Below are 13215 nucleotides of genomic sequence, written 5' to 3' on the forward strand. Positions count from 1 at the left end.
TTTTATGGAGTCTTCTGAAAGCTCTATATGCCTTTGCTAACCTGTTATCTATCTCTCTGTCAATCTTACCATCCGAGGAGATGAGGCTACCTAGGTAATTAAACTGCTGGACTGATTTGAGCTCTGATTGGCCAGTGGTGATATGGGGATGATGGAAGACTTCCTGAGGTGCCGGCTGATAGAGAACTTCTGTCTTTTTTAAGCTGACTTCCAACCCAAAGAGCTCAGCACCATCTGCAAAGCAGGATATTAAACGCTGCAGAGCTGCTTCTGTGTGTGCAACAAGGGTGGCGTCATCAGCATAAAGTAGCTCCCGGACAAAATGGTTTAAGGTCTTGGTGTGGGCCTTCAGTCACCCTGGGTTGAACAGACTTCCATCAGTATGGTATCGAATGTAAATACCGTCCTGATCATCGAGGTCTGCAGTGGCCCTTTGGAGCATCATGCTGAAAAAGACTGTGCATAGCGTAGGTGCGAGAACGCAGCCTTGTTTCACACCATGAGTTATTAGAAAGGGCTCAGAAAGTGCATCACCATATCTGACTTGGCCACGCTGATCCTCATGAAGTGAGATGATCATTTTAAGGAACTTGGGGGGACAACCTAAGCGTTCCAAAATCTGCCATAGACCTTTTCTACTCCCAGTATCGAAAGCCTTGGTGAGGTCAACAAAGGTTACATAGAGACCTTTGTTCTGTTCTCTACACTTCTCTTGCAGTTGTCTGAGAACAAATACCATGTCTGTGGTACTCCTGTTGGCTCTGAAACCACACTGACTTTCAGGTAGAATTCCTTCTGCTATAGTGGGTATTAATCTGTTCAAGAGCATTCTTGCCAGGATTTTGCCGGTAATGGAGAGCAGAGTAATACCATGGTAATTTGAACAGTCTGATTTAATACCTTTCTTCTTATACAAAGTGATGATGACTGCATCATGAAGGTCTGATGGCAGTTCGCCTAGTTCCCAACAGCGTACCACAAAGTCATGAAATTTAGCATGGAGCGCAAAGGCACCCATGTTTCCAGACTTCAGGTGGAATTCCATCAACCCCTGCTGCCTTGCCAATTTTCACCTGCTGTACGGCCTTAAGGGTTTCTCCTAAAGTGGGGGCAGTATCCAATTTGTATTTCACCAGTTGTTGTGTGATGGACTGAATTGGGGTTGCAGAGCAGTGTGGGTTCTGAGGGCACCTTTTCTTCTGCTGCTGCTGCAAAGTGTGGCCTTAGGCGCGTGCCACGGGCCGGCACCCCATGAGCGGCAGGAAGGCCGGTGAGAAAGCTGCGGGGCTCTTGGCCGGCTTCCTCGGGTGGCCCGATGATGGGAGGAAGATGAGAGCCGAGCGAAAGCGCAGCAGGGAGTGCGGGACTGGGACAGCCGAGGGGCACGCGGGGGCCCAGCAGCATCCAGCCCGAGCTGGTGGCGGCTGCCGGTTCCCCGAGGGCCCTGGGCAAAGGCGGTGGTGAGGGCTTACCTTTTAGTTACAAGCAAAAAACCAATTCGGTATCATCTACACCTCATACAATTTAAATCCCATAAATCAGTTTTTGTGAATCCTTATTTAAACAACAAATTCAGACTCTCGTTTCTGTGTTAAAAGTAACCAGGTCTCAAAACCTGTCTTTCAAATGTTTTGAAACCTCCACTATGGTAACATGAATGCTTCCACTGTGTACCATGGATATAACACTTCTGTGCACACTGTTCATCTTGTCTAGGTACTTTGAAAAATATTTCTCCTAAATGCAATGTTACAGTACAACAAAGAGACTTTGGGATGTAAGTTTTAGTTGTCTTTGTATTCACCAAACCCCAGCAGATGGCTGGCTGCCCAGCACAGTCAGAAACAGGAGGTTATGGCAGTCCTGTTCCAGAAACATATTTGAGCAGCAACATGGCATGCGGTTTGCTGATTTAGGTGAATAATACTGGGGGCATACATTACCTGCTGTAGGATGCCAGGAGATCATAGGGCTGAAATGGATCTTGGGAACTTGTCTGGTCCAGGCTCCTTTCCCAGGATGAGTCCCTGGTGTTTGTCACATTGTGGCATATGTTTGTCTAGCTTGCAGTGATGCTAACACCACTGCTTTGCCAAGCAGTCTGTTCTGGTGTTCCATGGTCCCTGCTGTTAGAAAGTCTCTCCTAGATATAGCTTGAATCATTCCATCTATTATTTCAGGCCACAATTATGCAAGTTACCAAACACAGGCATGAGGAAGATATTCTCTTTTTGCAGGAGAACTTTTACGGACTTACGAAGACGACTCTTACTAAGTTTCTTCTCATATTTATTACTTAAATACTTAAAGTTCCTTCAGTATTTCCTTCACTTCAGTTTGTGTCCTCTGGATACTCATTTTTGTTCTTCTCTCAATTATACCTTCTTGCAGTGCCCAAATAATGGACTCTTGTGGGGACTTGCTTAGGAATGTGAAAGGAAATGGAAAACTTCATACATCTTTTGAACAGTGTTTTTTTTGTATATACAGTCTGGTACATTGCTTACTTCCTTCAGAATGGCATGATATTGCTACCCTGATGCTAATTTAAGGATAATTCCTGATAATATTAATAATACACTTCTAAATTAAACCATTGCCTGTTTCTAGCTGAGTGTACTTGAGTAGCTCAGCTGATACATGGCCATTTCATTTTATCGTGCTGTACCTATATTCTACAATACATTACCAAAAACTTTACAATTTCCTTTAACTATGTGAGCACAGCTAGGCAGAATATTCAGTGTAGGTAAGGATATGAGCTTTACTTGAACAAGTACTTGAAAAGAACCTAAACCAAATAGCTTTCCTCTGTCCCACAGTGAGGAAAAAGATGGTTTTCAATGTTTTAGTTGTCAGTTTGCTTTCCTCATGAGGTTCTCATAAGCTCTGTCCTGATTATACATGAGGAAACAGTATGGGATTTCCTCATGTAGTACCATAAGAGTACTATAGTATTTCATGATAAGTGAGGCCCACACACAGTGTTTGCAAATGGAGGTTGTGAGCTGGAGGAATAGGGAGTGTTGTTTTGCTATTTGTGGCCACAACCCCATCAGGGCTGGAACCAGACAAGGTGGTGGGGTGGGCTATTCAGCTGTCTGAACTACGGCAAATATTTGAACACCTGCAGGGAACAGAGAAAGGGAGATTGTCTTTCTCGAGACTTTCTATTCGCATCCAACTTGCAGCTTTTCTAGGCATTAAACTAGTCACATACTAATAAAGAGTCAAACAGAACAAGAGGTTCCAGCACAAAGAACACTCAATGCTGTGGGTGAGCTTCAGGAGTGAGGATGTTGAGATGTCAGGAGCCCTTGGGCCCTTCCTTGCATCTGCGACTCACCAGTCTCCTGATCCGCATTCCTCTAACCATCTTGCACGTGAAAAGTAAGAACTGTGACTTTCTCTTATTCCATGCTTGAATAGTGCTTAATAACAGCCTGTACATACTACTGTAATATAAAATACACTAATAAACTTTCCTCAGACACCTACTGGAGAGTTGTCCAGTAAAAAATTAGGAAACGATGTAAGGTGCAGTTTGCAATACACCCCAAATAATTATGCAGTGAAGATATAGTGACCATGGGTAGTTGACCAAACAATACAGTATATCAGCTACAGAAGAAAATGATACAAGTTTGAGAAATGGGAGAAAAATGTGATTAGGAAATCCCCTTGAAAGTAAACTGGTCTTTAACTATCTGCTGCTGAGTTGTCTGTGAGTGACTTGGCAAAGAAGTAGGTACTTTTGATGTCGGGACTTTCAACAGGAATGGGATCCAGCTGCTCATGCCAGTGGTTACTGTTATGACTGTGCTTTTGCTGTTTTAAGTATCTTTTGGTTAATTTTGTGTAAATCTGGACTCAGCTAGTCACCATAAACAGGGAACCATTTTAATTTCTGTTTTCAGAAGGGAAGGTACTTACGAGCTCCTTCCAGACACCAGATTTGGTTAATAACAGTACCCACCTGCTTTGCCACAGTACATCTGTTTTAGCTTTTGGTGTTTGCAATACATCTGAAGTGTTTGATCATCTGTGCAGGTGTACAGACAACCACAGAAAAATGAAGAAATGGAAATTTCCCAAGGCAATGACAAGAAAGATATTTTCATCTTTTTACTAGCTCTGAGACCTGAAGTGTGGTAGAGCTTAGGTGGTCAGTTGTAGGCACAGGAAGGATATTTTTGAGACTGCAGGAAACTCCATGAGGTGACGGTTTACTTGCAACAAGAACAGATACAAAGCTCTGACTTAGCCCAAATTCTCTTGAGATGTGAGGAGTGAAGGGCTCAGATCCCCATTCAGTACTTCAGTAGTGCAAAGTCTCATCTCTGCCAGTAGAGGAGCACTTCAGTTTAGAGAGATGACAGAAGCTCCTGTAGACTGACTGACATCAGCTTTTTCGCCACTCAGTGTATGCACCAATAACTGCAGAGGAACAGGTAACTCAGAGTTGGCTTTAACAACAATCACAATAAGTAATGGGGTATATACTTCATGAGTTACCCAGCTTTGAACTTTGTGTTGTCACGGTCAGATGGCTGTCTTGCCACCTCATTTACCTGATTTAAAGACATGACTATGCCCTCTGTGAATAATGTGTGCACTGTCATCCATAAGCAGGTGGAGATGAGCCTTCTCCCAGTTGCATCTACCCTGTGTGGGGAAGAAAAGGAAGTAGTGATACCCCTGACAAATTGCATTCCTTGTGCCCTGCTGGGCTTCTGCTGGTGCTGCTCAGTGCAAGATGACTTGGGCTCAGGCTGTTGCTGCAGCACAGAGGGAGGTTTAACCCTTTATTTTGTGCCGCTGAGGGCAAGAAACCTAATTATGATTTTCTGTGACTCGAAGTTCTTGGTAGCTAAATGTGTGTTGGACCTCTATCCCTCTGCAGGGCAGAGAGCGTCAAACTGTTTATTTCCTATATGGGAAGCAGGTGCTTAGTGAAGAGCATAAATCCTATAGAGCTAGGGGGAGAAAAAGAAAAAAAAGCACTCAGTAAAATAGATGCTAGGGAAAAAAAATAAATACAAATCAGTAATTCTGCCACCAGGCACCTGCTGGCATTGTCAGCAAAATTTAGTAAGAGAGGTGTACTCAGCCACATGTTTTGCAAGTGCTTTTTTCGAAGCTTGTTATAGGTCTCTCTGCATGTTTATTTATTACTGTCATCACAGCACTTCATTCAGGCTTTTAAAATGATTCTGAAAGGCGTGAGGTTTAACATCCACAGGTCTGATGTCATGCTTTAACCTCCAGGAGATGACTAGCAAGGGCAGCAGCTGGGTGACATTTCCCACACTGTTCCAGTAATGTGGCTCTGAGTCTGCCTGGAAAACTAAACGCTTGGGGTGAGATGAAGAGGTCATCTGCACACTCACACCATCTGTCCTTGACCTTTCTGTTGACAATATCCACAAGATGTCCTTTCTGACAGCTGCAGTAACAGAGTAATTTTGTGATAGGGACACATGTCCAGGCTGAAATCATCCACTCATTTCATCTGAGCTGCAGAGCAGCCATCAGAATGTTAGCACCTTTTGGCTGCTCAAACAACTGCTCTGGTTTTGAACTAGTGGCCTTTTGGTGACAGGCTCTGATATCCTGTTACCAATTCCCAAGCCATCCAGCTCCTCTGAACACACGCACACTCAAAAAACAATTACATATAAATGTAAATGACTCTGAACTGCCCAGGGATAGAGATGTGACCTTCACCTGGATTGCGTAGCTTATGTGGGACAGCATGAACTAAAGGTAAGCTGACACCTTCAGTGTTGTCTTGGCAGTTTCCGAAACAGACTCTAGCCCTATGCCCTTGCTGCTCTTTGCTTCCTTTCACCTGCACCCTCTTCATGGACAATAAAAATGAGATGCAATACATCACTTTTGTGATGGCTCTATTTTCAATTGAAACGAGAGACTGGGATCTTGCAATGACTTGTGAGATTTACATTCATCTGTTGTATCAGGTTGTTAGGAAGCTGTAGCTCTGGTCACTTCAAAGTACTTGTTATTTTGAAAATTGGCCAGAACTTCAGCTGTTGTACATCAACACAACTCTGTTGCTTCAGTAGAACTGATTTACTCCAGCTGAGGATGTGGCCTCATATCACATGGCTGTTTTTTAACTTAAAAATATATATATAGTCCTGTCAAGTACAGGACAGGCAGAGTTCAGTATGAGAGTAAAGGAGAATTCTTTGCAAGAGGATCTTGTTCCTTTATAAAGACATTTATAATAAATGATTAAGGAATTATGTGTTGCTACATTTGCTAAGCATGCCACGTTTGGATATAATTGTGTTACTTTGAATATTATTGCTTCCATTTACAAAGTGAAATTCCGGGCCTGCTCTTTGAAAATTTGTCCCTTCACACTTAGTAAATCATGATTATACTGTCACAGTGGTTACCAGTGGACCCTGAGGGTCAATGGACTGCTTCTAAGAGAATCAGAGAAGGTAACTAAGAAAATCAAACCTATTGTTAATAATGTTGAATTCATCACGCAAGGATGAGCAGCACCACTGAAAAATGTTTCAGGGATGGCAATTTGTAAATGGCTGGAGAACGTTTTCAATAAGGTTATGTTTCTTTCCACCTTTTTCATTGTTTTTCTTCATGTTCTGTTCCCATTTATTTTTCAGTCTCTTTCTAATGGTATGTTTATGTTTTCTTTCCTTTGACAAGACAGGATCTTGAGTCTTTAAAATGTGTTTGCCTGACCTATACCAAGGCATTGGTGAATGTTAAGATACTGTCCCCATCCTCAGAGCTTCAGAAGTGGCCATCAGTGCTAGCGCCTGAAGAAGGGTTTTAGGACAGAGCCATCTGTCCAGATGTGATATTCCCATCCTAACAAATCAAGTGCTTTGTGAGTTAGCTATGTTGTGCTTGGACTTCTTAGATCTTTGCCTTTCTTCTCTTCCTACCATAAAAGATCATACTTCGAAGTCTTTCAGCTGAATATGGGCCTTATATGACAATGGTGATCCTGGTGAAATCCCTGACAGAAATCCATGGCAAAGAGCTGAACAGATATTTATGGTAAAAAGGTAATTTCTTCATTGAACAACACACAGTGTAGACAAAGTGCCTTTAACAGCTCCCTGACACAATGCTGACCTGTACAAATGGAAACTCTCTCTCCCTGAGCCCTTCTTTGTTCTGTGTTCAAATTCTGCCATCAGCAAAGCATGCAGATCTTTGAAGGAGTTTGCTCGCTTGCTTTTTCATCCCATACTTCTCCCTGAATGCTGATGGCTTAGGTGGGACATAGGGAATGAATTTTCTTCAGACACCTCATCAAACAAGGACCTGAAAAAAAAAGCTCACTTCTTGCTGGTTATTTTGAAATCGGAGTCAGTTTAGAATTTCCAGGGCAGAATCTCACACAGGCTAACATATACACAGCTGAATTGAAAATCCATATAATGAACACCAGGATGGGAAGCAATGAGGATTAAATGCACATATCATTGTAACTTATGCTAACATTGATTGTAAGGGAGAAACTTTGCTGCTAGGTACTCTTCAGTCTGAAGCAAGAATTTGTGTGAGTATTGGATAGAAAGACCAGAAAATACATCTGAGGTTACATCCACAGCTTCTCTGAGTTACAATTATTCACAGGTAGTAATCCTCTAAGGGGTATGAAAGTGCTCTGCAACTAAGGTGTCAGGAATAACTGAAAAAATAGAGTAATTTTTTTCAATTACTTGTTTACCAAGACATAAGAATAGCTAAAATTTGCCCATTTTCAGCATGAAAATGGCAACATGATCATTAGAAGTAATATCCCACACAACCTTTTTTTTTCTAAAAAAGGGAGGTACTTTTTCTTTTCCATTCTCTCTCCCTTGCTGTCAATAGAGTAAAAAAAGACAACAAGGAGGAAGAAGGGGATAACATGAAAAAAAAATGTCGAAAGGCAGAAATAGTAATATTAAAAAATAAGTGTTCCTGTTTTCACCTCAAGAGAAACAAATTTTGAAGGAAATTAAAATATTCTTAATATTTTTATACAGAAACATTTTTTGATAAAAAACTATCTCCCTTACCAGACTTGTTGTGGTATTTATCAACAAGGGGCTCAGCAACATCACATAATTAAAAAGGTGGAGTCTTACAAGTTAGATGTGAAATAGCAGTGGAAGAAACATCTCTGAACATATTTAACTATCCACTATTCTGTTTAAGATTGTAACAGAGCAAGTTGTTATAATACCATATAAAACCATTCCCAGTTTCCTTCCCAATAATGTATTCTTGTCTTCTCTACTCCGGGCTGGCCAGAGCAGTTGTGCTGTTGCATAGCAAGATTGACTGAGGAACTTATCTGGCTTAAAAATAAACCAGGAAAAGAAAAAGAGATTTCCAGATTTCTCACCAAATTATTGGGAAACCATCAGTGTGAGTCCTGGCACAAGAGTACAAGAGAACAACCAGATATTCTGCCTGGAAACACCTTGGCTTTGTGTGTAGGTCTTGTCCCATGTTTCAGTCAAGGTCTCTGGGGTGCTGACTTCCCCTGGAGAAATTTTGAAAATGGGGTCTTCTGTACTGTACATGATGGGAGTTGACATGAGACTGACACAGGACCTTTTCATATGAAACAGGCTATGCAGTTTGCTAAGCCAGAGCTCTGCTTCTGCCCTGACTTTGAATGTGTTGACTTCACTGTAGCTACCTTTCATTCACAACATAGCAGGTGGGGAGATATTTACTGTTGAGTCTCATAACACTTTAACAAAGGAAAACTGAAAAAAAAAATGCATTGGTCTTCAAATTCTGTAACTTCTGAATGTTTGCTTACAGGGATCTAAATGCATCATATGACCTAAAGTATCAACACAGCACCTACCTTCCAGGCACATATTAACAGTTCTGTTTCCTCCAAATAGGCTGAGAAACTGAAGCACTGAAAAATTAAACCCAAAGCCACAGAGGAAATTTGTGCAACAGCTTGAACTAGAACTCAAACCTCCTTCAGGAGTATTTAACAAAGTAAGCTATGCACATATATGTGTCCTTAGAAGTAGTGTAGCAGGATCCACATGAGGACTGAGTAGACAGAAAAGTTCGATACCTTTTAAAGTGGTGTAGGAAAGCAAAGTAAACATCACGCAGTAAGTGCCCTTTTGATCCGATTTTTAGCCATCTCACACTTCTGGATGATATTTACCCAGGCTGGGGTGAACACCTGGCCTAAATAACTTGTCCCCGGTATATACAGAAAAGTTTGGATTTGCTTTCCAATAATTTTTCACCATGGACCTTTTTTAGTGTATTCCTTCAGTACCATTAGTGAGGCAGTGCAATGTCATTTTTCTAAGGTCCTGAATGTTTACTTCTCCAGGTAGGGTGATTATAGGTATGATGGAATGAAGTCTTTAGTCAAGTGTAGATCTTATCTTCCCATGTAACAAGGTAGCCTAATGAAATGAGTTTTATTCAAAGATCTTGTCTCATAATGCTTCAGGAAAACATGATAAATTGAATGATTCTTTTAGCAAATGCATCACACAAAGCACTGGCATATTGCTTATGAAGTTTAATTTTGTAATAGTTCATGGGATATAATGTACCTGTAGCTATTTCAGTGGAATGAATTTTACAGGCTCATTACAAAAGCAGAACTGTTGTCCCAAAATATTGCTGTTCTTGTTGAAGTGTTGCTCAGATTCAAGGCAATTTGCATGTATAACCTCCAAGGAATTTCTGCATCTCACTTTTTAATTTTTTTATTTTATTGTTCTATTGATATGAACTGTGGCAAAACTCTTATTTAAGTAGTGAGAGCCTAGCTGTTATTAGCTGTGGTTTTACTGACTAAATGTGGCAGACCAAATCTAAATTCAAAAATAGACATTTTTTTAAACTAAGAAAATTTAGGTCATTTACCAGCTGAAATGTAAAACTAGACAAAAATAAAAATATTGTGATTTGGACATAATTTTTTTCTCTTGGATTTCAAATGTGGTGGTTTTTAACATTTCTTAAGACATGTATTACCTTTAATGGGAAGAAGACTGACCCAAATAATTTAGGAAAAGGAGAAGTTTCTCTCCCAGTACAGCTGTTTCCAATAGCAATTCTGCATTCTCATTACTGTAGAATAGTGCTAATGTACTGAAGCTTGAGAGGAACCTTGAGTGTACACTGCTTGTCCTTCATTGTCCATTTGGACCTTCCTGAGCTAGAGCTGTAGTGAGTCTGAAGGAAAGCACTTGTCACTCCCCTGCATGCAAGACTTTCTGGGATTTCCAAGTGTGTTCCCAGGAGCAGCGGGATGAATGTGAACAGTAACTTAGTGTCCCACCTCTTCCTTGCATGATAACTACCCTCCTGCTTCAACAGAATTGGCACTTCTGTGCTATTCAGCTGCTGAGGAAAATGGAGGGGTTGACAGTATAGTTTGCTTTAGTGGAAATGGGAGTGGGAATGACATAGCAATCTGCATAGGTATCAAAAAATAACAGGATATGCTGAGTTGGAAGGGACCCACAAGGGTCATCAAATCCAACAATCCCTGCACAGGACCATCCACAAAAGTCATGCCATGTGCGTGAGAGTATTATCCAAACACTTCCTGAACTCTGTAAGGCTTGGTGCTGTGACCACTTCCCTGGAGAGCCTGTTCCAGTGCCCAGCCACTCTCTGGATGAAGAACCTTTTTCTAATATCCAGCCTAAACCTCCCCTGACACAACTTCAGGCCATTCCCTTGGGTCCTGTCACTGGTCACCACAGGGAAGAGATCAGTGCCTGCCCCTCCTCTTCCCCTTACAAGGAAGTTGTAACTGCAATGAGGTCTCCCCTCAGTCTCCTCTTCTCCAGGCTGAATAGACCAAGTGACCTCAGGCACTCCTCATACGGCTTCCCCTCAAGGCCCTTCACCATCTTCATTGCCCTCCTTTGGACACCCTCTAACAACTTAATATCCTTCTTATACTGTGGTGCCCAAACTGCACACAATATTCAAGGTGAGGCCACACCAGTGCAGAGCAGAGCAGGACAATCACCTCCCTTGACTGGCTGGTGATGCTTTGCCTGATGCCCCCGCGGACATGGTTGACCCTCCTGGCTGCCAGGGCACTGCTGACTCATATTCAACTTGCCATTGATCAGGACCCCAGGTCCCTTTTCACAGCACTGCTTTCCAGCATCTTATTACCCAGTCTGTATGTACATCCAGGGTTGCCCCATCCCAGGTGCAGAATCTATCACTTTCTCATGTGGAACTTCATATGGTTGGTGATTGCCCAGCCCTCTAATTCCTTGAGGTCTCTCTGCAGGGCCTCCCTGCCTTTGAGGGAGTAAACAGCTCCTCACAGTTTTGTGTCATTGGCAAACTTGATTCGTATCCTTTCCAGTCCTGCATCCCAGTCATTTATGAAGATGTTGAAGAGCACAGGGCCCAAGATGGAGCCCTGTGGAACCCCACTAGTGACAGGTCACCAGTCTGGTGTCACCCCATTCACTATTATCCTCTGTGCTCGACCCATGAGCCAATTGCTCACCCACCACATGATGTGTTTATCCAGCTGTGTGCTGGACATTTTGTCCAGAAGGATCCTGTGAGAGACCGTATTGAAATCCAAATTACTGAAATCCAAAAAGATTACATCACTGGTTTCCCTTGATCAGCTAGGTGGGTTACCTTGTCATAAAAGGGAATCAGGCTTGATAAGCAGGACTTTCCTCTCATGAAGCCATGCTGGCTGTGACCAATGACTGTGCTGTCTTTCAGGTGTTTTTCAAAGGGACTGAAGTTTCTGGCAAAGCATTCACTTGGTGTCTCCTGGTCCCTGAAGGCTGGTGCCATGACCGTTTCACCATCTATCCTTTCTTAAACAAGGGAGTGTATTTTTAAGTGCACCGTGCCGCTGTGCATACAATGGTGGTTCCTGAAGGATGCTAAACTCACCTTCCAGTGTGTGCTGTGGTTATAATCAGTATGTATACCGACCACCTCTTCAACTTGAAAACAGTGTGAGAGCAAGAGCTGATATAAATCCAGGTCTTGCCCATGTATTTTTTTGAGGTGCAAGAGGCATGAGCTCCCAGACTAGGGATCTCTAAAGCAATCCCAGACAGAACTCGACACAGACTATAAAAATTCTGAGACTGTCACAACAGACTGGGCTCCTTACTTTTCTCTAGTTTTTTCTCAGTTCCATTATTTCTCCCTGCCTTTTTCTTTCCTACAATATCTTTAGAATTAGAATGCTCAAAAGTAACAAGGATAAGTTTGCAGAAGTAGGATCAAAGAACAGAGCTGAAGTCCATTGAAATCAATGTGAATTTTTCAAAAGGTTAGAATACCACAGGCTTTTTTCATTCTCTCTTTCTACATTGTTTGTGTTATAGTAATCTTCAGAGGAGCCTACTGAAACTGAAACCCCACTCTGTAGGCCATTGCCTACCAACTACTGGCTAGATCCCCAGCTTCCCTGGATTCACTGGAGTCATGCCAAGCCTGAGTAGTGAGGCTCTGAATCCACCTCTGCTGCAAACGTCTCACTGGATAGGAAACACCTGGGCTCAGAAAGCTCAGATTTGGAGCCTTAAGTTTCTAGCATAGCAGAAACACTCATTACTGCTAACATTAACACTGCAGTGGGGAAGTTGAGTGATTTGCCCTAAGTCATGCAGTAGGCTGTGGCAGGGTTGGGTCTCCTGAGACAGACTCAGACTCTCAGTCCTTTTCTGTATGTCTGAGGATATGCTGTCTGAGCATTGTGCCACTCAGTGAACCAGTTCCAACAGCAGTTTCCATGTTTTTGGGAGTGAATGGGAGAAGTCCATGGGTGCATTAACTAGGAAGAGCAAGTGTGGAGCCTTTGTTGGAGTCTGAATGCACACTTGAAATGTTCTGGCTTCTGAAGGGCAACAGGCTGGAAAGCAGTGAGCTGTAATGTTATCTCAGTTCATGTTATTTGATCTAGTTGTAATGAAATGCTCCTTTTATTGATTAATACAAACCTCTAATTTTTGTCTCTTGTGTGAATAAAATGAACTTTCAGTAACTTGTCTTTGAACACTGCAAACTGTTGAAATATATTTAAATTAATGTTTTTATATTAATCTGCAAATCATATTCAGTTTGAGAACCTGGACTCTTGAGACTGTTGATTCTCTTTATTCATTGTTTATTTCATTTCAAAGCACTGAACGATGTTTCAGGGGCTGCATCTTGTAC

Source organism: Manacus vitellinus, unplaced genomic scaffold (assembly GCF_001715985.3).
Source record: "Manacus vitellinus isolate BGI_N305 unplaced genomic scaffold, ASM171598v3 scaffold_7_pilon, whole genome shotgun sequence".
NCBI lineage: Eukaryota > Metazoa > Chordata > Aves > Passeriformes > Pipridae > Manacus > Manacus vitellinus.